The following is a 22493-nucleotide window of genomic DNA, read 5'->3' on the forward strand; positions in this document are numbered from 1 at the left end:
ATTTCGTTTTAAATTATCGATTTTGGCGTTTTTTGCCAATCCTCTGTCGTCAAGATTACACAAGTCGTGCTTGCATGAATTCAGCAAACTCCTTCAATGGGCGAATGTCATTAGCTGTGAATGTCGTTCGCTATGCACGTAAAGAAGCAACAAAAATGGCATTAAGACGTATTCTCATTCGCTGTGAATGACAGTACACGTGCCGTGTGACAGAAGTATAATAGGCTGTGTTTCGTTGTTTGATTAACCTTAAATGAAATGCGATTTCTAACACCACTACTTTTTTAGTCCTATGGGCAGCCACATACTACAGCCTAAAACTGCTACAGTGCAATATAGAAGGGAAGAATCAAGCCGAGCCGACCAGATGAAAGAAAAGAGCGCTGACTTCCAACTGGTTTATTGGCAGGTTGAAGGATATATACAAGAAAGCATTACGCAATGTCGTCAGAACACTTCACAAAACGTCACACCGATAGATGACGAGTCACACAACGTGCAATTTTATCATGCACAGTTAAAACTGATCTAGAAATCTTGCTTCCTCTGAAGATAGGCACAAATATGATGCGCTAACATACGTGCTGCGACCCCTTGCTATGAGATCAGCTTCAATAATCTTAAGCGCAAGTTGTGGTCGGTTCTTTTTTTCAGCACTTCACACCGAGGAAAATTCGGATTACAACCACAGTTACGACAGTGAATTCTTAAGTGTCCCTGTATAACTCGGTGCAATTTCTAATAATGTTCTTTTGGCCTTTGGTTAGGGCAGGGCCCACTTTGGCTCATATATCTCTTCCCACATTATAGTGTGTATTGAATAAACAACTCCTACAACGCAAGACCCTAAAGGCTTCTTGTGCATGGTCGAACAGACAGTGGTGCCCGGATGGAGCTGATTTACGGCCGTACAGAAAATGCGCAGCGTACCCGGCGCGGAGAGCACTACTTCCACGCTACCATTGCGGCAAATCTTTTTTAATCTGTGAAAGACGTTATGCAAATATGGTATGACTAATGGCCTGGTTTGTTCATTATTTCTTTGTTGGGTTTCTGTGTTACTGTCCTTCTTTTTCTGATTTATTACACCAGCTATAGCTGAAAGATGAAAGCAAGTAAGATTTCTTTATCAGTTTAAGCGTGCATGACAGAATTTCGCGTTCTTTGATTTCTGATGCTGTAGTCTTCTATTGGTGTGAAGTTTTGTGAAGTGTTGTGACGACATTGCTTGATACTTTCTTGTAGCTACATACTTCGTGGAACTTCCTAATAAATGAGTTGGAAGCCAGCGCTCTTTTCTTTCACCTCGCCGGCTCGGCTTGAATCTTCCTTTCTATGTTGCGCTGTACTAGTCGCGCAACTCGCCCAATCCTCAACCCTAGTGAAGCACATACTACAGATTAGGAAGTAACCAGACGATAACATGGTAGTGACCACTTGCGAGAAAGGACGCAACCGCAAGGCAAACGAAGTTCTAGGTGAACGAGACAAAAATAAAGTTTGAACGCAAATAAAGTTCTTGTTGAAGTCGATGAAAGGCAATGTTTTCATGAGTGAGTTGTGACTGAGAGAATTTGGTCCATTAACACCATAATTACTGTGAACGACGACATTTGATCAACGTCAACTGGAAGGTCAATCACCTTCGCACCGTTTTCGAGTGCATTGATAGCAACGGTTGGTGCCCTCTGCACATTCATTCTTGCGTTCTTGAAAGTCCGCTTTATCAGAAATTTCTTCGGACGTGCATTGGCCATGCGGAGTCTAGTAGCGAGCGAGCGAACGCCGGTCCCTTTCCATGCCGCTGCTTGCATAAGCGGAAATTTCCCCGGCAAGAGCGCAATATTGCTCTCCTACAGGTGTTAAAAGCGCAACTACGCCCTCATCTCTCTATCGTGCCATCCATCATGTGACGGTGTAGTGACAGCGTCGCACTTAAGACTACACTACATTCGGAATCAGCACACATTTTTTTAGGCTGCACTATCCGGGATCGACCTACAGTTGAGGCAACATGCTATAAACACACGTACCCTATACATGACGTGACCAGTTTCCTCGCACATCACGGCATGTATACAGATGGGCAGGGAAGAAAGAGATGGACGAATCAGATAGAGAAACAAAATTTATTCCAAAACTTTATTCCAATCTTTATTCATGTGAGGAAGAAATTTGCACCTCCGTTTCCACATTAATCCACGCGCTTCCGTGTGGCTACATGTCTTACAAACAAAGCAGCATGTTCAGTGCGCTATGGTTTCTGTATACGGCTTGTTAACCAACCCATTGTGGTATTCATTGTAGCTGTATCGAGAAAATATAGGAGCCGAATGTGGTCGTGCGCTTTAGGAGAGCTGTGATCTCATAACATTTCCAGATAATATTACCGTTCACTTGCTCTCAAGTGATTTTGAACAATCGATCTTGAACAATCAGAAGGAACAAGCGATTGGTTCGCTTTCCAAACCCTTATAAGATTGCACCACAGGTTCTGCTGCGAAGCTTTCTGCAGCGTTTCACTTTGCCGCCTGCTTCTCAATTCCTTTTTCATGTGGCGTCCCCGCATCCAAGAATGCGAACAGGCGATTCGGAATAACGGGGCAGGCATTTGGAGATAACGCGGGGTCCCAAAAGCTGAAGCAGAACAAAAAAAAAAGCACCATGAAACACGTCAGCTGTGGCATAGCGGCACAATGGTGGTAATAGTAGGATGTGTCCTTGGTAAGTCGGAAAGTACGGTATCTTTACGCGCAGTGAAAAATAGGCGCTAACTCGGGAAGAAAGATTCTGCCTTCAAAATTACATTTAGTCTATTTTATCTGGTTTCGTTTAATTGACTACTGTGGCAGTTACTGCTTCGACAATTAACAAGGCCTACAAACACACGAACTTCATAATTCGCCGAGTTCGAACACATAAGCACCCTTTCACATTCGCACCATGCTCAAAAACCTGCAAAACGAGACATGAGACATCCAATCACATGATTTCAATGCATAAGGAACAACACATTAGTTTTATTAAGCGTAAAATATGAATTCCTCATGCTTTGTAGTCTGAGTGACGGGAGTTGCTGCTGCTCCCGTCACTCTTTCTACTCATGTTTTTTTTTGTCTTTTTTGTTACCCGCGCACTGACCGCCTGACCGGCTCTTCTAATGCCACAAGAACATGCCGCCAACGACACCCCTAAATGCTTCCTAGCCTCTCGCCTCCCGAACGCGCTCCCAGGCCCCCGTCTATCTTAAATTTGTTTCTCTTTTGTCATTTCTCTCTTTCTTTTCTCTGCTTTTCTTTCTTTTCTTTTCTCCCCGCATTCCCACTCTTCCGCTCTTGTCCCCTCGTCTTGGGAATGACGCTCACAGACGTCGAACGACAATGCTCGTTACCTCTGAAGTCTCTGCCTGTAAAATCAGCCGCCAGCGACAATACCCGCACGTGACGTCAGTGCACTAACCCTTGAAAACTAACCTGCCGAGGATGACGAGGCCGCCTTTGACGAAGATAGGTCCGCCTATCGAAACGTTGGCCAGCCTTTCTGAGGCACCTTATTCCTGTTTACATACTTTATACCACATGCGTTTTCAGTGTGTTCAAGATTACGCGCACATCTTACCTCACGCAGCATGCAACTGAATGCCTGCGGCAATGTATCCAACTAGCACTGGCGCTGCACATAACTTCAGTGGTAGCAAATTACCCATGGGCGAAAGACAGCGTCAAGTGCGTGGCTTATTACAACGAAAGCTTGCCGCCAGCAAAATGGCGCCTTCTGCTATGTGTCTTTTTATTTACACAGCATTCCGTACACAGTAGACAGAAAACACACGTGCTGCAAACACACGTGTGTTTTGTGTTTGAATAAATTCAAACACAAAAGGCGCGTTAAGCAGCCTTTTTATGCGTCCCCTCGCCTCAGGTCTTATTGCACATACCGTGGTTCACGCCGTATTTGCGATTTTATAGCTCTCACGGAGAGTGCCAAGTGATAAAATCGCACGCAGTTATTGCGACAACTGCATTATTCGATTGACATCGACAGAAGCAGCGCGCGTGCATAGTGGGTTGTCAATTGCGTCGGCTCAACGACGACTGCCTGGCGGCAGCACGTCATGTACGCAGAGCGTGCGCGCAAGTTAGAATTCACTTACCGTGGAGGATTTGCTATTATATCCAAGAAATGACGAATGACTCTCCTGTTTTCGCGGTGGCACAAGATGGCTGGTACACGATCTCCCTTGGATGGCCTTGGTTCCTGCTCACTGCATAGAGTAACATAGTAAACGACAAGAGTGGGCACTCGAGCGGTTTTGCGGCCAAGCCGCCGAGCTATGGAGATTCGCCGATTCTGCTAAGTGGCAGCGCACATCAACAAAAATGTGGCTACGGGTGCCGCCGTGGCTAGCAGCTTGACAGGCGGCACGATCCAACACGTGCGAAGCCCAGTGAGGCACTGTGGCCCGGTCGCCGGGCTCGCGGCGTCCTTGTTCTGGTAAATGTGCCCGAGGACCGTTGTTGGGTTCTTCTGCCAGCGTCTGACACTACTGCTTCGTCGCCGTTTCATGGTAACGCCACATGAAATTGTTTTGCACGTTGTTAAATAATTATTTTTTGTATTTTGTTATGTAACTGTCACCCGCATGAACGATTCCGAGAACGAGTCACGGCGCCTTGAAGGCGTAAACAGCTGTTGCCTATTTGCAGCGTAGAATTTAATTTGGCGTTCTCTCTTTTTATCATGCGCAGTAATGAGTGCCACGGCGCAACCTCCGAGCTGAGAGGCACGTCCGAAACAGTGACGAAGTAAGGAAATGGTTCGTTGAGAAATCCGGCCTACGAACCCATGCCGTTCGGTGCATAGGGCTTTATATTACGAGCAGCGGCTTCTGAAAAAGTATGGTGCACCGGTTTTGCAAAAGAAACGTGGCTATTTCTAGAGCGGTACACTTGCAATATTCGCAGTATGGCAACAATGCGCACTCTCCCTCAACCTCCGTAGCAGGCTATGTGCGCTCAAGCGTTGTTATCTGTTTTGTATTGGACTGGAGATAGGTGTTTTCATGTTTTAATTGTGTATGGACTCCTTACCACAGAAACGTTGTTCTTTCTTAGCATTTATAACAGTGCTTCCTTGATGTTAGATCAGAAAAATATGCATTACATGAACGAACGTAGCAAGTCCATTCAACAGCTTTGAAGGCTCCAGTATTGTTTACATTCTTGCCTGTCATTCTACGTATTCCAGGAATTTCCACTATTCCTTCCTCAAAATATAGTTTACAGCGAAAGGGCATCATGCATATTCACGGGCTAATTGCCAAGTATCAGAGGACAATTGTAAGGCTTCGAAGACAGCAGGTGAAAACCGCAAACACAGCGGAAGTGCTTAATTGATGGAGATGCCGGCATCTTGCAGCAGCTTAATGAGGAACGCATTGAAGAACAATTCGAAATGAGAATGTTGGTGCGTCACCAATTATTTTCGTAGCCACTTTATATTGGCGCACAACCATCCCCAAAAATTTACTACCATAATTCAGCCTATTTCATAGATGTACAAGAAAAACCGTGATATTTATTCATTCTAAAACGATCCTATCTTGAGTAAAGTAATTGCTGACGTGGCTCTGTAGTTTTTTTTTCTTTCCCTGGATAGCTGCAGCACGTGTGTGTTATTATTCTTGTGTAAAGTTGTTGCCATTACAACACTAATTTGAGATTATTCTCTATTACTTCCATTCCGCTGCATCTTCTCATTTTCATGTGTCAACCACTTTTCTCACAATCTTCCTGCAATAAACTGTTGTGTGCTATTTTCGTGTTCTTGACTGTACAGCAAGCTGATTGGTATTGAAGGAAGATGGCACATTTACGATACACCTTTTGATGTGAGTAATTAGAAGCACTATAACACAAACCATAAAGTTCTACTTCCTCAGTAACACTTGGCCTGATTCTTGCCCTAAGCTAACGCTTGAAGCATAATGAATATCAATTTAAATAAAACTAACATAAAGGTTCAACAGCTTTGGGCGTTCGTCGTAGCAACAAATAAACAGCGGCACAAGCGCCTGCATGAAGTCACTCGATATATAAAACGTTGCTGGTCACACGCACAAAAAAAGAAAAGAAACGAAAATGAAATGATGGCCTCTCAGATTTAGCCGCGTGCTGCGACCATCTTGGAAGCTCGTGCGTTTCGCTGATTCCGCTAGGTGGGCGTTAACGGCCTATGGGAGTGTCCCCTCTATATGTTTACTAGGTAACTCTATGCCCGCTGGACGGATCACCTTTCGCCAGTGCTCTGCTGTTCCGCGATGTTGTGCACGCACGCGGTGGGGTAATTCCGAGTGAAAAGCAAGAGCACTGCCACCGCTTCCCTTTGCACGGCGGCTGCCTTTTCCCTTCGAAGTAAAACGACGTTCTCGTTGCTCAGAGTGCGTCAGTGACACATTGCCATGTTCGGTGCCAGCCTCCTACAGTTGAAGCAGGAGCTTAAGCCAGGCTTTATTGTCTACTGCCTCCGGAGTTGAACGGGCATTCCACTCTCTCTCAGAAGGCAGAGTTAAAATAACATTTCACTCTCTTCTTGCTGACGGAGTGAAGAATGCATTTCATCCCACTCGACATTTTGCGATACTAAAACGATACTTTGAAAAGTAAATCGGCCCCTTTACTCCTGCGATACTCTCACTCGTGTTTAGAGTGTACTGATTGGGAGGTAAAATGCAGGGTGGTGCGTCGGAGCACAGCCCAACCGTATAAATCGTGTAGTTGCTGAAAATGTTGTCCTCTCTCTACCAAGGCTAGCGGGGCATTACAGCTGTAGGAAAGTTTGACTTCCAGTGGGGGCATTAAGTCATGCACAATATTTTCGCTCTGCTGGTATCTGTCTACAGAGGGAAGGTATGAAATGATTGGAACCCCAAGTGAAACAGAGGGAGTAGGGATCTGCTTACTGAGAGATGTAGAAAGAGGTTCTTAAAGGGATACTGAAAACCATTTTATCGACGTCGAGAAATGCAGTGGAAGTTAAACTATACTATTTATGAAATACCTTGCAGCAACATTTATTTCAATGCATTCAGCAAAAGCGGAGTTATTGGCAATCAAAGATCCTTTGACCTCCTTAGCGGTGGTCCCGCTGCTTCTGCAATGCCTTCAGCTATTGTACTGCGAGGGCCAGTGGGAGCGGGTCGTTCTGTCAACGCTCCACCTTCTGAACATTACCTTGGCGCGCAATTCAAATTTAACTTCGCATGTTCACGTTAATGCCACTATTTCCGATTTTCGCGCCTATGACACACCCAATGTGGTTTAAGGGGTTTTGTCCAAACGTTATTGTCCACAGCGAGCAGCACTGCTTTCAGCGAGAAGGCTATTCGCAGCAACAGCAACCCGCGGCGGCCGCGTTACGTACGCTGCGGGCAAGATATACATCCAACTGTAGTGCGTATGCGCAGCGTTTGCTTTGTGCACGACAATGCTGGAGTGCGCGCACACACATGTTCTCCTGTCTCGCCGTGCTACGTGGTGCAGACCGGCTTTAGCCTACACCAGGCTCCCACCCCCCGCCCCCACCGAAGGATAGTAGCCACATCAAACTTCCGCATTTAGAAGCACTGTGAATAGCTCAACACGAAGCGATGTCTGCCAAGTTATCTAGCCAGGAGCGGCCAGAAGCGAGCAAGCACTGGCAAGCGTACATGTGGCCTGATCTTCAGCTCTCGCATGATAGGAGGCAAGTTAACGTTCAAATCTAATCGAGTTTAGCCAGACCCAACGGCTCCGACACCGATAAGAAGGGCGCCATAAGTGTAATTCCTATGGACCCGGGAGCGGCCGAGCATGAGCAGACGATAGTCGGCTTCTTCCGAAAGGACCTAATGCTTATCAAAATTCAAAAGCGCATTTGTGCATATTTTAGCCTCTTTATTAAATAAACTGACTGACTGTTAAAAAAATAATCATGCGTGGCTCTGCTATCGCAAACGCCAGAGACCAGCGGAGCTCAGGAAAACCCAGCAAAAGTTAGACAAAGCGTCCGGTTTGGCACTACTTTACTGGCACACGCAACCCAGGATTTTCCAGCCTCTTTCGTTTACGAGCGATACGAATTTCTTCACGATGTCCTGCCTAGTATCTCGCAGAATGCGATCCGCCGTTTTCGCAAGCTTCGGAATGTCCCTTCTTGCGACATCTTGCTTCAACTTCCCCAGCTCTCGCTTCAGGATCGGATCTCTGTCGACGCTTCCGTTCACGATCAGCTTCTCGACGACGACCCAGTCATGTGGCTTCTGCGTCGGGAATCCTAACAGTAGTCTTCGCCATTGCTATGCAAACGCTCCGTCACTTTTTTTTCACTGCGAGAAAGAACACCGCCGAAGCGAGCGCGCGGGCTTTGATCGGAAAGTAATGAAGTCCAACCCCCTGCGTCCCCGCCGCGCAGCTTCTTCTCCCACGCTAGGCTCCACCCACCCTCGCCATGCCGTTATTTTGCGCGCTGCTATTTTTAAACTCTGCTTTCACTCCATCTCAGCTCCCTCTCCCCGTGCTCGGCAAAGCTGCGGGCGCCAAGAAAAACTCAGCGAAGTTCTAACAGCTCCACACAGCAACACATGGAATAAGCGGACTGATCCAAACACCCTAATGATTGATGTCAGCTATCAGTCAATAATAGCCGTATAGAGGATTCTTGCAAATGACGGCATATGCAAGCCGCATACAGGTTCGAAGAGGGGGAGGAGAGGGGCTGTCAAGGGCTGAGAAGGGAGAAATATGTCAATTCAGGCTCCACTTGTGAGATCTACGCGCCGCGCGCAACCGCAAAACTTGGCTGAGATGTTGACAACATCGAATGCTATCCCTGGTCTGCATTTTTCTACAAAGCCTCAGGTGTGACTCAGGGCCCCTTTATTGACATTTGTTAGGTAATCGGAAGCTACTGGGAGCAGGCAGGCATAAACCAGCGGCTTGCCCGCCGCTTACTCTGAGACCTAAGAGTCAAACTGCTTGCGCATAGAACAAGACAATGATTATGTACGATCGAGAGAATAAAACCTACAGGAGTTGTGAGAATTGGCTACTAATGCCTAAGCACTGTTTGGTTTAGCTGTGGCTGCTTTTGCTTACTTTCTTTTCCTAGCTTGTGCGTATCTACACATGACCCTTACGGTGACAAAGAATGCTTACACTTTAGTAGACAATTGTCAGATGTTCTCGCCGCACCCGGCCCCTTCAAAGCTATCGTGCCAATTGAGCCGAAACACCGGGCACAAGCGCGCCTCGACAAAGCAGAGCGGGAAAAAGGGAAGACCCGCAGCCTCAGCAGCGCCTGAGGTGTTCCGTGAGGGGAGAGTGTATCGCCGCGAAACCATGTAGCCATCGCTCCCGCAAGGCTATTGGCACCTTCGACTGGCCGTTTCGGTGCGTTCTGGACTGATCTCGCGGAAGAAGGCGTCGCCTCCGGGTGGTTCAAAAAGACTGCGTCCTGGCGTTCGGCTTGTTCCTTTCGATCGCTCTCCCCCATCTTCGAGCACTCTGAGGCTCTCCGGACCTTCTCGTTGGAGCAGTCGTCAAGATTGAGGCCATTTCTTATTTCGCGCAACGTCTTAACCACAGGGAGTCGCCGAACTCCATCACGGTCCACCTTAACCGAAGCAACCTGGGCCACTGAATGCTGGCATCTCGACGAACGCTCGTCCTACCGGCGCGTTCGCCAGTTTTACCGGCAGCGCTGGGAGCTTTGGATAGGCGAAACATGGGACGTTGGTAACAGTCACGTGGTTTCGCATCACCCATATCCTTCTCAGGCGTCAGTCACACGTTCAGCTTGCGCGCTTTTCCTCTACCTGTTAGAAAAGGGAAAGCCGGATATGCGCGACTCTGTTTCGGGGGATGGAGACAACCAATCAAAGATGCGATACGTTATGCGGATGTTCCTCATCTGCGATCCCTCGCCTGCGTACTAAATGCACTTCGGTAAGGTCGAATGAAAACTTTGAGGAAATCTTAAGCTTCGCCTTTAAGAGTGGAACGCGACAGCATTCAAAGTTACCTGATTGTTTCTCACGCATCCCGGCAACTGCCGTTTATATAACCGTAATGTCTTCCTGAAAATGCTGGCAGCGAACGCTCTGAACGAAGACAAGCTTTGCGGTTCTTTTTTTTTTGATATTCCAAGAAATCTAGGGAGCCTACATGCACAGAGAGCTTTCATGTAGGCTCCCTAAATGGACCGAGCGGGCCGTACTGCTCCTAGTAACGCAGACCTGAAACGGCAGCTAGAAAACGCTATTGCGTTAAAAGGGGTTGGTAATTGAGTTTTCACGTAACAGAATTGTGCTCCCTCTCATATTTAAATTACAAAACAACGCTATCATGATTGTAGGTTGCGTATATGTCGTACTTTACGAATTTTCTGATGTATTTCACTTTGATAAATTCAATTAGTCCAGTAACGCCTCTACGCACCGTGAACGGTGCGCATGCATGGGGATAAGCGATTCGAGGTGACTTTCTCGGCCGGAGACGCTAGAGCCAACACCTAATTTTCTTCGACATGGGACCTCTAACGTTGCCGTGCTCAAACGCGCCTAGCGCCTAAACGCGCTCGCTTGAGCGCGTGGAGTTCATCACTCGGAGGACGCGCAACCGCGTTCGATTTGACATTGCGCCAACTCACATCTCTATTTCGCACACAGTCAAACTTACGTTGGTCGACATCCGACCTTTCAATTAGCCCAATCTCACATCTCAGTTTCGCTAACGCCAAATTTCGACTTGGCCAAACTACGAAATTTCATTTCGGCCACCCTACACCCTCAAACATCAAGTCAACCCAACCCTAAATTTAGGTTGTCTTAAATGCAAACTTTATGTTGGCACACCATCAAATTTCACGTTGGTCCACTGCCAGATTTATGTCGGCCCACCAAAAATTGTAAGTTGGCCAAACTACAAATTTCAGTTTTCCATCCACCACACCCAGAAATTCAAGTTGGGCCATTGCCACATTTAGGATTGCCCACACCCAAATTTCAGTTGGCCGATCCAAACAATTCAAATTCCTCCTAGCCCAAATTTCAAATTTACCAATCACTAATTTTCAAGCTAGCTTAACCTAAAATTTTTGTTGGCTCACTTTCAAATTTCAAGTTAACCTATCTCCAAAGTTAAGGTTTGCCCTCCCACAAATTTCAGTTGGTCCACCTCACCTATTCATTAGCTTTCCCACTCATTTTCCATGGAGCCCTACATACCTCTGCGGGTCATCGTCATCATCATCAGCCTGGTTACGCCCACCGCAGGGCAAAGGCCTCTCCGATACTTCTCCAACTACCCCGGCCATGTACTAATTGTGGCCATGTTGTCCCTGCAAGCACCTTAATGTCATCCGCCCACCTAACTTTCTCCCGTCCCCTGCTACGCTTCCCTTCCCTTGGAATCAGTCCGTAACCCTTAATGACCAGCGGTTATCTTCCCTCCTCATTACATGTCCTGCCGGTGCCCATTTCTTTTTCTTGATTTCAACTAAGATGTCATATACCAGCGTTTGTTCCCTCACCCAATCTGCTCTTTTCTTATCCCTTAACGTTACACCCATAATTGTTCTTTCCATAGGTCGCTGCGTCGTCCTCAATTTCAGAAGAACCCTTTTCGTAAGCCTCCAGATTTCCACCCCATAAGTGAGTACTGGTAAGACACAGCTGTTATACACTTTTCTCATGAGGGATAGTGTAGTGGCAATCTGCTGTTCATGATTTCAAAATGCCTGCCATACGCACCCCAGACCGTTCTTATTCTTCTGGTTATTTTAGTCTCATGATCCGGATCCGTGGTCACTACCTGTCCGAAGTAAATGTATCCCCTTGCTATTACCAGTGCCTCGTTACCTATCCTACACTGCTGTTCTCTTCCGAGACTGTTAAACATTACTTTCGTTTTCTGCAGATTAATCTTTAGACCCACCCTTCTGCTTTGCCTCTCCAGGTCAGAGAGCATGCATTGCAATTGGTCTGCTGAGTTACTAAGCAAGGCAATATCACGAGTGAATCGCAAGTTGCTAAGGCATTCTCCATCAACTTTTTATCCCCAATTCTTCCCAGTCCAGGTCTCTGAACACCTCACGTAAGCACACTGTGAGTAGCATTGGAGAGATCGTATCTCCCTGTCTAACGCCTTTCTTTATTGGGATTTTGTTGCTTTCTTTATGGAGGACTACGGTGGCTGTGGAGCCGCTATAGATATCTTCCAGTATTTTTACATATGGCTCATCTCCACCCTCATTCCATAATGCCTCCATGACCGCTGAGGTTTCGACTGAATCAAACGCTTTCTCGTAATCAATGAAAGCTATATATAAGGGTTGGTTATATTCCGCACATTTCACTGTCACCTGATTGATAGTGTGAACATGGTCTTTTGTTGAGCAGCCTTTACGGAATCATGCCTAGTCTTTTGGTTGACAGAAGTCTAAGGTGTTCCTGATTCTATTTGCGATTACCTTAGTAAATACTTTGTAGGCGACGGAGAGTAAGCTGATCGGTCTATAGTTTCTCAAGTCTTCGGCGTCCCCTTTCTTATGGATTAGGATTATATTAGCGTTCTTCCAAGATTTCTGTACGCTCGACGTCATGAGGCATTGTGTATATAGGGTGGCCAGTCTTCCTAGGACAATGTTCTCACCATCCTTCAACAAATCTGCTATTACCTGATCCTCCCCTGCTGCCTTTCCCCTTTGCAAAGCTCCCAAGGCGTTCTTTACTTCTTCCGGCGTTACTTGTGGGATTTCAATTCCTCTAGACTATTCTCTCTCACATTATCGTCGGGCCGGGCCGACCCACGGCGGAGGTGACGTTGTCATTAGGCACTACCCATACGTGGGCCGATCCCGAAGATTGTACAATACCGGACTGATCGGACCGGCGATAGAAGTAATGGAGGCGGTAAACACTCCCCATACTTTAGCCGATACGAAAGATAGTGCAATACCGGGCCGATCTACGGCGGCGGTAAAGCATGCTTTGAACACTCCATATACGTGGCCTGATACCGAAGATTCCGCAATGCCGCGCCGACCCGCGGCGGAGCTGCAGGTTGCCATTGAGGGGCCCACATAAACAGCTTCGTTGGCCATCCTTCATCACAGAGTGGAAGGCCACTGATAATTTTTCGTTTAAATTGTTCCGCATCACTCATGAAGCCACCAGTGATCTATATTTATACTATTATAACGATTAAATGTCTTAGCAAATTAGGCATTTCTCTGCACATAAGGCGCGTTACACCTTTCGCGTGACACGCTTGGGGAGCTCGCCAAGTATTGCTTACGCATTGAAAAAGCAAGTGTAACCACTCATTAGCGAACATGTAGCAAAACTAAAGCTTTAGGCAAAAAAACCGTCTTTGATACTTTCGAGTTCTCAAACGAAAACCTAAACAAATCTCAGAACTTGCTAATGAAAGATGAAAGCCTCTATTCTAAATTCGCGAGAATTCTCAAATAGTCAAAAAGAAACAATACAAAGCGTTTGTTGCAGCGGAAGTTTTTCTTTACTGTCACGTTCCGATTACATTACGACGGACTCATACTTCTGAGGCGCACTTGAGGGGGTCCCATCCTGAAAATTATTCTGGCTTCCCGCAACCACAAAAGGCCTGACATTACATCAGCTCTTTCGAGACAGTACCGTCGCCTGCTATCTTGCGTCATTACATCAGCTCTGTCGAGACAGTACCGAAGCCTGCTAGCTTGCGTCCTGGCGACGCGTTCTCACAATAACCTCGCGGAAACACGTCGTGTCTATTTAATACCGTACACTGCAGCACACTGCGAAAAGAACGACCGTACACAATACAACATAATTGTAACATGCCCTTTGTGTGCGTTCGCGCTGAACGTGTTTCTTTGTCTCTTTTTCTCTGGCCCTTCAGACGGACTTTAAATGAACTCTTCGCAAGCGACGACGGTCCCTTTTCTTTTTAGTGCCCTGCCTTTTTGCGTTTGTCTCCCTCTTTTGCTGCACTACAATTTTCATCGCATGCCTACCACTGCGACGCTTCTTTCCTGGGCACTTCCTCCTACTGCTCGCTTTTGAACCATCAGCTCGTGCCTCATGCTCACCGTTACATTCCTCGTCGGTCCGCGTCACTGCCTTACCCGCACAGTGTAAGTAATTTTCATTTTAATCATCTTTTTCGTTGCCTCGACTGCCGGACAGCCTAACCAACCCTGGAACAATGGAGCAGTGTTTACACGAACTACGCAACTCGCACTCCTGCGAACTCTCTACTACATTGTCCAGCTCACGAAGTGCATCGGCACACAGGTGGTCAGTCTAGATCGCCATGTCACCCATACAGTCCGAATGCCGCTTACCTAAGTCATCCCTCTTTCGGCTACCTGGGCTGGCGGACAGCTTCACCGACCACTGCAGAATGCAGCTTTCTGCTTTCGAGCTACGCAGCTTGCACTCCTGTGAACTGCCCTCAACTGCATCGTACAGCCTCCAATGCGCTTCGGCACACAGATCTGACTCGTTATTGATTTCGACATGGGTGCTGGTATCTGTCGCTTCAGCACTACTCTGTACCCTGTAGACAGCCTGGTTAAAAATACCTACGAGGCATAAACACGCTGACTGTGCCAATTCATTCACAGCTGGCCTAGCTGTCTCTATAGTGCTCTGTTGGCACAACACCTCGCCGTTCTCATTACAGCCTTTCACGGCCTATGTTGCCACCAAGGCCTGTTTAGCAGCTAACACTTCCTTCTTACCTATATAACGTGCTGCTGACTTCACAAGTACTATACTTCTCTTCGGCTCTCGAGAAAAATCTGCTAGCGATTTCCTCCCAGTTTTTCTGCGTTCTACCTACAGCTTTTTCAACCTTCCGTTGGCTTAGTTTGATTGACTGCTACAAACTTTCAGTCTTTTCGACCAATCCTGCAATTACCAGCCGGTAATACCCTTTATTCCGGTCAATCATATTTCCGTGAAATTCCTTCAGAGTCTGCTTCCTTTCTTCCTCTTCTTTGCTAATTTCATCCTTTTGCTGCCTAATTCATTCGTGCTCACGCCTTTTGCTTAACAATTTGGTACCGAGATGATCGACGATTTAGAACTAATTGTCATTTTGAAGAATGGTTTTACGACTATCTTATTCTTTTAGGTCCTGCTCTGCTGCTGCCTCGACCTCGTCAAACAAGGACAGCGGGTTAGCTCTCGTCAAACTGAATAGTACCATGGTCACTAGTTTAAGCTTTGGCTCTGTTGTCGCTGTAACAAGCATGTGACGCCCCTTCGGACATAATCTTTGTTGGCCCGCCAGACTCGGTGGCCTGTCATGCTCAGTAGGCAACATTGGGCACCGCACACAATAAACCCCGACGAGCATGGCTGCTCCGTGGTAAGTCACAGTTCATCACCTAACGCTGCGGAGCGTCTGTCTAACGGAAAGCGCCTCGAGCCCACCCTCGTTCACGAACCCAGGTGGATCGTGACAATGGCGACGAGTACCCACCGATCGTCCGACACCGCCGCGAGCGGTGAAACACCGCCCCCCATTGCTGCCTCCATGCGTCTGTATGGAAGGCTCGAGGCATTCGAGGGAGATGGATCCGCCTGGCGAATTTACGAGGAACAAGTACACGTGTTCTTCCGAGCAAACGACACAGGGCGTTCCTGGCCATCCTTGCCGCGGTGCGCCAGGACGGTGCGCCAGATGCCCCGACTGGTTCCGCAGGAAACTCCTGTAGATGTTGATGAGGCTGAGGTAGCTCTGAAGCTCCTTCTTGTTCTGAGGCTTAGGCGCCTTGAGCACAGCATCAACATTGTGGGGAGCCGGGGCTAGGCCAGCCTGAGAAATTACATGTCCCAAGTACTCAACACTGGGGGCCAGGAAAATGCAGTTTTCCAGTTATAGCTCGAAGCTGGTGTCTTGAAGTGGTGCGAGGACATTGTACAGGTTCAGCAGGTGGTACCCGTCATCGCTGCCAGTAACCAGGATGTCGTCCAAGTACACCACCACGTGTCTCATGCCCCTGAAGAGGTTGCCCATCTACCTCTGAAATATGGCTGGGGCTGTGGCCACGCCAAAATGGTAAGCGCATGTACTGGAAGAGTACCAAAGTTGTCGATATTGTGAGATGCTTGAGGGAGGCATCCCGGAGCACCAGCTGCTGGTAAGCATCTCTGAGAGCGAGTTTGGCGAACTTCTGTCCACCGGACTATGCTGACCAGACATCCTTAATCCGGTGACACGGGTACTTCACGACGGTAGCGATGCGGTTTGGGGTAACCTCGAAATTCCCACTCATCCGGACACTGTCGTCTCGCTTGCGGACTGGTACAATGTGAGCGGCCCATTCAAACATCTTGAAGGGCACCAGGATGTCCTCTCACTGTAACCCTTGCAGCGCCCGGGTGATCCCGTCCTTCAGGGCGAATGGCTGTAGGCGAGGCTTGAAAAAACGTGGCCGGGATCCCTCAGGTAACTAGATACCAGCCGTCGTGCCGGCTAATGTGATCACCCTCGCTGGAATAAGGACTTGAACTGGTCAGGAGGATGGGGACGTCTTTCACCACATTCAGGCTGGCTTCCTGATACTCTGGCAGACGAACGCCCAGTGCATGAATACTGTTTTGGCCCAGCAGCGTCGGCGACGACCACCTTGGTTAATTAAAGGGGAAGGGCACCTCTCTGTCTCCAGAGCGAACGCTGACCTTTTCCTGTCCCTGGAGCTGGGAGAGCTACCCGGAGTGGCTGCGCAGCATCACGCTCGAAGCCTCAACGGACACGCTGGGGAAGGCAGGCTTGAACCATTTCCCGGCCATGACAGACACGCTGGCCCCTGTGTCCAGCTCTATGGAAATGGGCTGCCCGCAGATGTCGACGGCCAGCATCTACTGCGGCATAGACGATGGTACAAGGCCTGTGGGCCACATGTTGAAAATCGGCAGGTCCGCGGCCACGACGTGGAACCTGGCCGCGGAATAACGTGAGCCTGCTGCCGCACGCTCCCGCCGCATACCCTTGCAACGGCTAACCTGGCCGCGGGCTTATGTGGTACCTGGGCTTGAACCAGGCTGCTGCTACTATTTGCTGTTCGTCCTCCCCCTTTGCACACCCGTGCCAGGTGCCCAGTTTTTCCGCACATGAAGCATTGTTCTTGAGAGAACTGGCACCGTGAGGAGGAGTGGCCACCACCACAGCGACCGCAAGTACGGCCCTTTGTCACCAACTTGTCGACCCCCGCTTCCGCCGACGGTGAGCCAGTCACATGGGCAATCGCGCCAGCGTCCTTGGCGGCAGCATCCATTGCCAGCGCTGCCTTAACAGCGTCGTCCAGCGAGGGGTCGGAGAGCTCCAGGAGTCGCATCTGCATGGCGGGGTTGTTGATGCCGCAGACGAAATCGTCCCGGAGCACCGAGTCCAGCTGGTCCCCGAAACCGCAGGCACTCGCTAACCCTCCTAGCGCCGCAACGAACTGCCCGAGCGTCTCTCCTGCCCGGAGGCTCGGGCTGTTGAAGCGGAAATGCTTCATCAGTGTGGGCGGTGCTGGGTTGAAATGCGAGTGCAGTATGTCGAGCAGCTCACCGAGCAACTTAACATGCGGCGTGGCTGGCTTGAGAAGGTCGAGCAGGAGACATGAAACGCGGGTCCCGCAGCTGGCCAGGAACGTCCTGTGTCGTTTGCTTCTCGTCGGCTGCAGAGCAACGCTACAGCCAGCAGGACAAGGAAGGCCTGGCCCTAATGTTCGGAGTCGAACGCTTCGACCAGTATCTGTGGGGCCGGAAGTTAGAGGCGGTCATAGACCAGAAGCCGCTATTGGGGCTGCTGGGGCCTGACAAGGCAGTTCCCGTGCAAGCATCAGCTCGAGTGGTGCGCTGGGCCTTGAGGCTGGCACCTTACAGTTACCAGCTGGTTTACCGTCCGGGAAACGACCTCTGACCTCCTGATGCCCTGAGCCCCCTGCCCCCACCAGAGGTACCTGATGCTGTTCCGGAACCTGCTGAAGTGTTCATGCTGGAGAACGCGTACCCGGACGTGCTCTCCAGATCTGCGGTATCTCAAGCGACCAGCCGGGACCCAGTCCTGTCTCAGGTGGTCAAAGTGGTGCCCCATGGGGAGGAATTGGTACAGGAGGCCTATAGCCATAAGGCCGCTGAGCTGAGCTTGCAGCAGGGCTGCCTACTGTGAGGTTCCAGGGTCGTAATCCCACAAAGTATTCGGGCCAGGGTCCTGCAGTTGCTGTACGCGCGTCATCCTGGCGTGGAAAACACCAAGATGGTGGCCCGGTACCATGTTTGGTGGCCTGGCCTGAACCAGGACATCGCTCGCATGGTTCAGAGCTGCCAAATCTACCAGGATCATCGGCGGGCATCACGTAATATGGAAATCACCCCCTAGCCGTTCCTACAGAGACCCTGGTCCCGTGTACATGTGGATCTTGGGGGCCTTTCAGGGGCCATTAATTCCTGGTTGCGGTGGACGCCTTTTCGTAGTGGGTGGATGCTCTACCTATCACGAATCCATCAGCGGGCATGGCCATTGCAGTGCTACGTCAGGTCTTCGCCACCCAGGTGTTGCCCGACGTCATCGTGTCCGACAATGGGCCTGCTTTCGCCAGCGCAGAGTGCCTGGCCTGGCTGACGAAAAATGGAATCCACCGGATGATGATTCCGCCGTATCACCCTGCCTCAAACGGTGCAGCCGAGTGGGTGGTGCACATCGTCAAGGACAAGCTCAAGAAGGGCAAGACTGCTTATCTCCGGACGCAGATTGCCCGGATACTTTTTCAGTACCCGGCCGCGCCCTACGATGTCACTGGCCGTACCCCCTATGAGTTCCTGCTGGGTTGGATGGTCAAGACCCCCTGGACGTCTTGCATCCGGATCACCGATGCACAGTGCTCCTGAAGCAACCGTAGTAGAAGCTGGCTGCTGACCGAGGGTGCCCTCCCGGCCTTTGCCGGAGCCGGGTGCTCCAGTTTTTGCCAGGAACTTCCATCCTGGCCCACCTTGGTCCGACGCGCAGGTGGTGTCTTCTGTCAGTGCCTCATCGCTGCTCGTCCACATGCCAGACGGGGCCATGAGGCATAGACACGCCGATCGTGTTAGGCCTCCACTCGGGACCTAGCCAACACCCTCATCTGCCCCCTCGGAGTTCCAGCCCGCAGGAGGACAAGCGGCAACACCAGTCGCTTCCATTGGAGCACCGCCTACCTCGAAGGCGGTAAGCGTTGCCAGTGGTGCAGTGCCCATTGGGCCGGTGTCGAGCCCGGTACCACTCACAAGGCAGACCACTGTGGACCCTCCGGACCGAGCGAGGCTGTCTCAGGTAGCACCCGGCGTTGCCACACCCGGCCCGTCAACACCAGTGCCCCGGACCGTTACTCGCCTGGGTAGCTGGCATTGTCGACCGGATAGGACGGAGGCAGAGCCTCGTACTTTAAACTTTGACGTTTATTTTTTCGTTATCGACAAACAAACGGTGGTAAGGGGGTGTAATGTGCATATGACGCCCCCTCGGTCATAATCTTCATTGGCCCGCCAGGCTCGGTGGCCTGCCATGCTCGATAGGCAACATTGGGCACCGTCCACAATAAACACTGACGAGCACAGCTGCTCGGCCGTCAGTCATCGTTCATCACCACCATGTTGCGGAGCGTCTCCCTAACGGAGGCTGCCTCGAGCCCTCCCTCGTTCGCGAACCCGCGCGGATTGTGACAGTCCCGTAAAAGTTGCTCGATACCCAAGCAAATTGTAATAGACGTAAAATATCCCCAGCGATTCAAATAAAATAACCCAGAGAAATTTAATCTAGGTAAATCTTACAGCCCAAACCAAACGCTCACCCACAGAAGCAGCACCATGTCACCAGTCCTCCGCCATATCTAGACAGTTGCAAAAGGTGGTCATTCCCAAGTCGCCTTGGGAACAACCACTGACTAACAGGAGTGACCTGAATGACTTATCGGAACACCGGTCAGTCGCCACGTCCCAAGGTCCGTGAGGTCAATCTCACCACTTCCTACTGCTTATAAGATTCGGGGGTCGTGGCCTCGGGGTCCAGCATTGACTGAGGGTCGCTGTTTAGCCTACGCCTCCGGTGCCTCTCGTAGCGGGTAGCTGGACTACCCTACCGGAGCCTCGCATGGATGCTAAGCTGGCGCACGCCATCGTCCGAGTTTCGCTGATGAGGGCTGCTTCTTTCGTGAATGCTACGAGGTCTACAGGTCAAAGGAACGGAACAGGTGGTTTATTTACGCAGAAGAGGCAAAGCTAATTAAAAAGCGACGTATTCTTGTACTGGCAGGAGCACAGAGTGCAATACATCGTTCTCGTAGCATGAGGAACAAGTCAGAGCAAACATCTTTTCGGAGAGCGCACAAGGACACGTCAGCATACGTCAGCACACTCTCACTGCCTCAAATGCGTCTGCATATAAAGCGGTTTATTTCCCTAAATAACTATACTGTGGAATCTGATAGCTGCGTCTCGGCCAGTCACAATAACCTTATCGTTCGCAAAATTCCGCCCTTGACGTCGCATGTTACCACCGGACTTTGCCTCCAACCTAGCCCGGTCTCCCCCGCATACGAGGCAACGAGGTGGTGAACTGGGAACTGGATGTCGACACCGTTCCCACGAAAGTCTGCGACGTTCGCCACTTTGATCAATTAGTGGGCTCTTTGTGACGTTCCGCATATCAGGGTCAGGTTCAGGTAGAAAGGTCTTTGTTGTAGTTAGCGCTTCCACGGAAGGTGGCGGCTGTTATCAACTCGAAATGAGCTTCTTTGTTGAGCCGTCACAGTCTGCGTCGGGCCTCGTTGCCGTCTGGGCAATGCTGGTGGGATGCATTGTGACCTCCACCAAGCTGAAGTGAATCAGCTCCGGAAAGCAGGAGAGCTTCGAATGTCTCTGCCCCAGCTGGTCGTTTGCAAGAGCTCCTCCACGGCCCGGAAAATCTCAACTGGTCAGTGCTAACAATCGCTGGTCAGGACGAGAGTGCCTGGTGACCAAGGAGATGGCTTGGCTCTCAGCAACAACTGCAACTATAGGTGGGCACGGCGGACGCGGACTGGCAATGACGCTAACTAGAACTCTGTTCTGCGTTCTGCAGGGCATTTTCCAGATCGGCACATTTTTGGCAACGAGCGGCTACACGTGCCGTGATAGAAGCGATGTCATCGACGTCTATCAACTTCGTCCGGATAACGCTGCTGGCCAAATGACACCATGGTTATTTCCTGGAGACCTGGCTCCACTAGCGACACCACCTGGTAGTCGCGGTGTGACGTCACCTGAGAACACCACTATAAAAGAAGCACCTCACCGGTTCATCTTCTGTGGGCACGGCGGACGCGGACTGGCAATGACGCTAACCAGAACTCTGTTCTGCGTTCTGCAGGGCATTTTCCAGATCGGCACATTTTTGGCAACGAGCGGCTACACGTGCCGGGATAGAAGCGATGTCATCGACGTCTATCAACTTCGTCCGGATAACGCTGCTGGCCAAATGACACCATGGTTATTTCCTGGAGACCTGGCTCCACTAGAGACACCACCTGGTAGTCGCGGTGTGACGTCACCTGAGAACACCACTATAAAAGAAGCACCTCACCGGTTCATCTTCTGTGGGCACGGCGGACGCGGACTGGCAATGACGCTAACCAGAACTCTGTTCTGCGTTCTGCAGGTTAGTCCTCACAGTAGTTCTTTACGGACTGATTGTCGTGGAATTTTTGTCCTGCCGTGCCCACAGAAGTGTTTAGACCTTGCCTATGAATGTCTTCTTGTGTGCAAGTTGCTTCTCTGTGGGGACATTGAATCAAACCCAGGTCCCACGCAGAAGGAATTGTTTGAAGAGTTGCTTCAGGGTCAAACTGCTATCCGTAACGATATTTCAGAAATGAAAGTCCAACTGTCTAACATAAAAACATTGATTAATAACCTTCAACAGACGTGCGCTCCACTTGACAAAAGGTTATCTGAATCTTCTCCGACGGAAAGGGATCAGGTTCAAACTTCTCTCAAGTCTATAGAAAATGTTATTGGCTTCCAGGCAAAGAAACTAACTGATCTCGAAGACAGAAATAGGCGTTCAAACGTAATTAGTCATGGCGTTTCTGATTGTGATGACGAAACGGAAGCAGCCCTCAAAGAAAAAGTTCTCACCGAGGTAATGAGGGATAAGCTGCAAGTACAGTGCAAATCAATCGGTCGCATTCATAGGCTGGGCCGACAAGGTAGCAAACGACCGGTCATAATCTATCTGCAGGACTTCAACGAAAAGAAACTTATATTTGAAAACTGCAGCAAGCTCAAAAATTCAGGCATGTCTGTACAACATGATTACTCACAAGCAACGCTAAAGAAACGGAAGCTTCTGTGGGAAAGCGCGAAAGATGAAAAACTGCAGGCTAAAAAAGTACGCCTACTTCATGATAAACTTAGGGTCAATAATGATATGTTCTTTTGGGAT

The 22493-nt window shown here is 49.6% G+C and overlaps 1 long non-coding RNA gene across 1 annotated transcript in view; it reads right to left on the reverse strand.

Annotated features, from left to right (window-relative positions):
* Nucleotides 1-2569: 2569 nt before the first annotated feature.
* LOC139055967 (uncharacterized) overlaps nt 2570-22493 on the reverse strand; it is a 94116-nt gene continuing 74192 nt past the window's right edge. Inside the window, exons 2-3 of the long non-coding RNA XR_011512052.1 lie at nt 4154-4264; nt 2570-2637 (exon numbers count right to left, since the gene is read on the reverse strand). This is a non-coding gene — a long non-coding RNA (uncharacterized lncRNA). The remainder of the gene's footprint in view (nt 2638-4153; nt 4265-22493) is intronic.

This window comes from Dermacentor albipictus, chromosome 2 (assembly GCF_038994185.2).
Source record: "Dermacentor albipictus isolate Rhodes 1998 colony chromosome 2, USDA_Dalb.pri_finalv2, whole genome shotgun sequence".
Lineage (NCBI taxonomy): Eukaryota > Metazoa > Arthropoda > Arachnida > Ixodida > Ixodidae > Dermacentor > Dermacentor albipictus.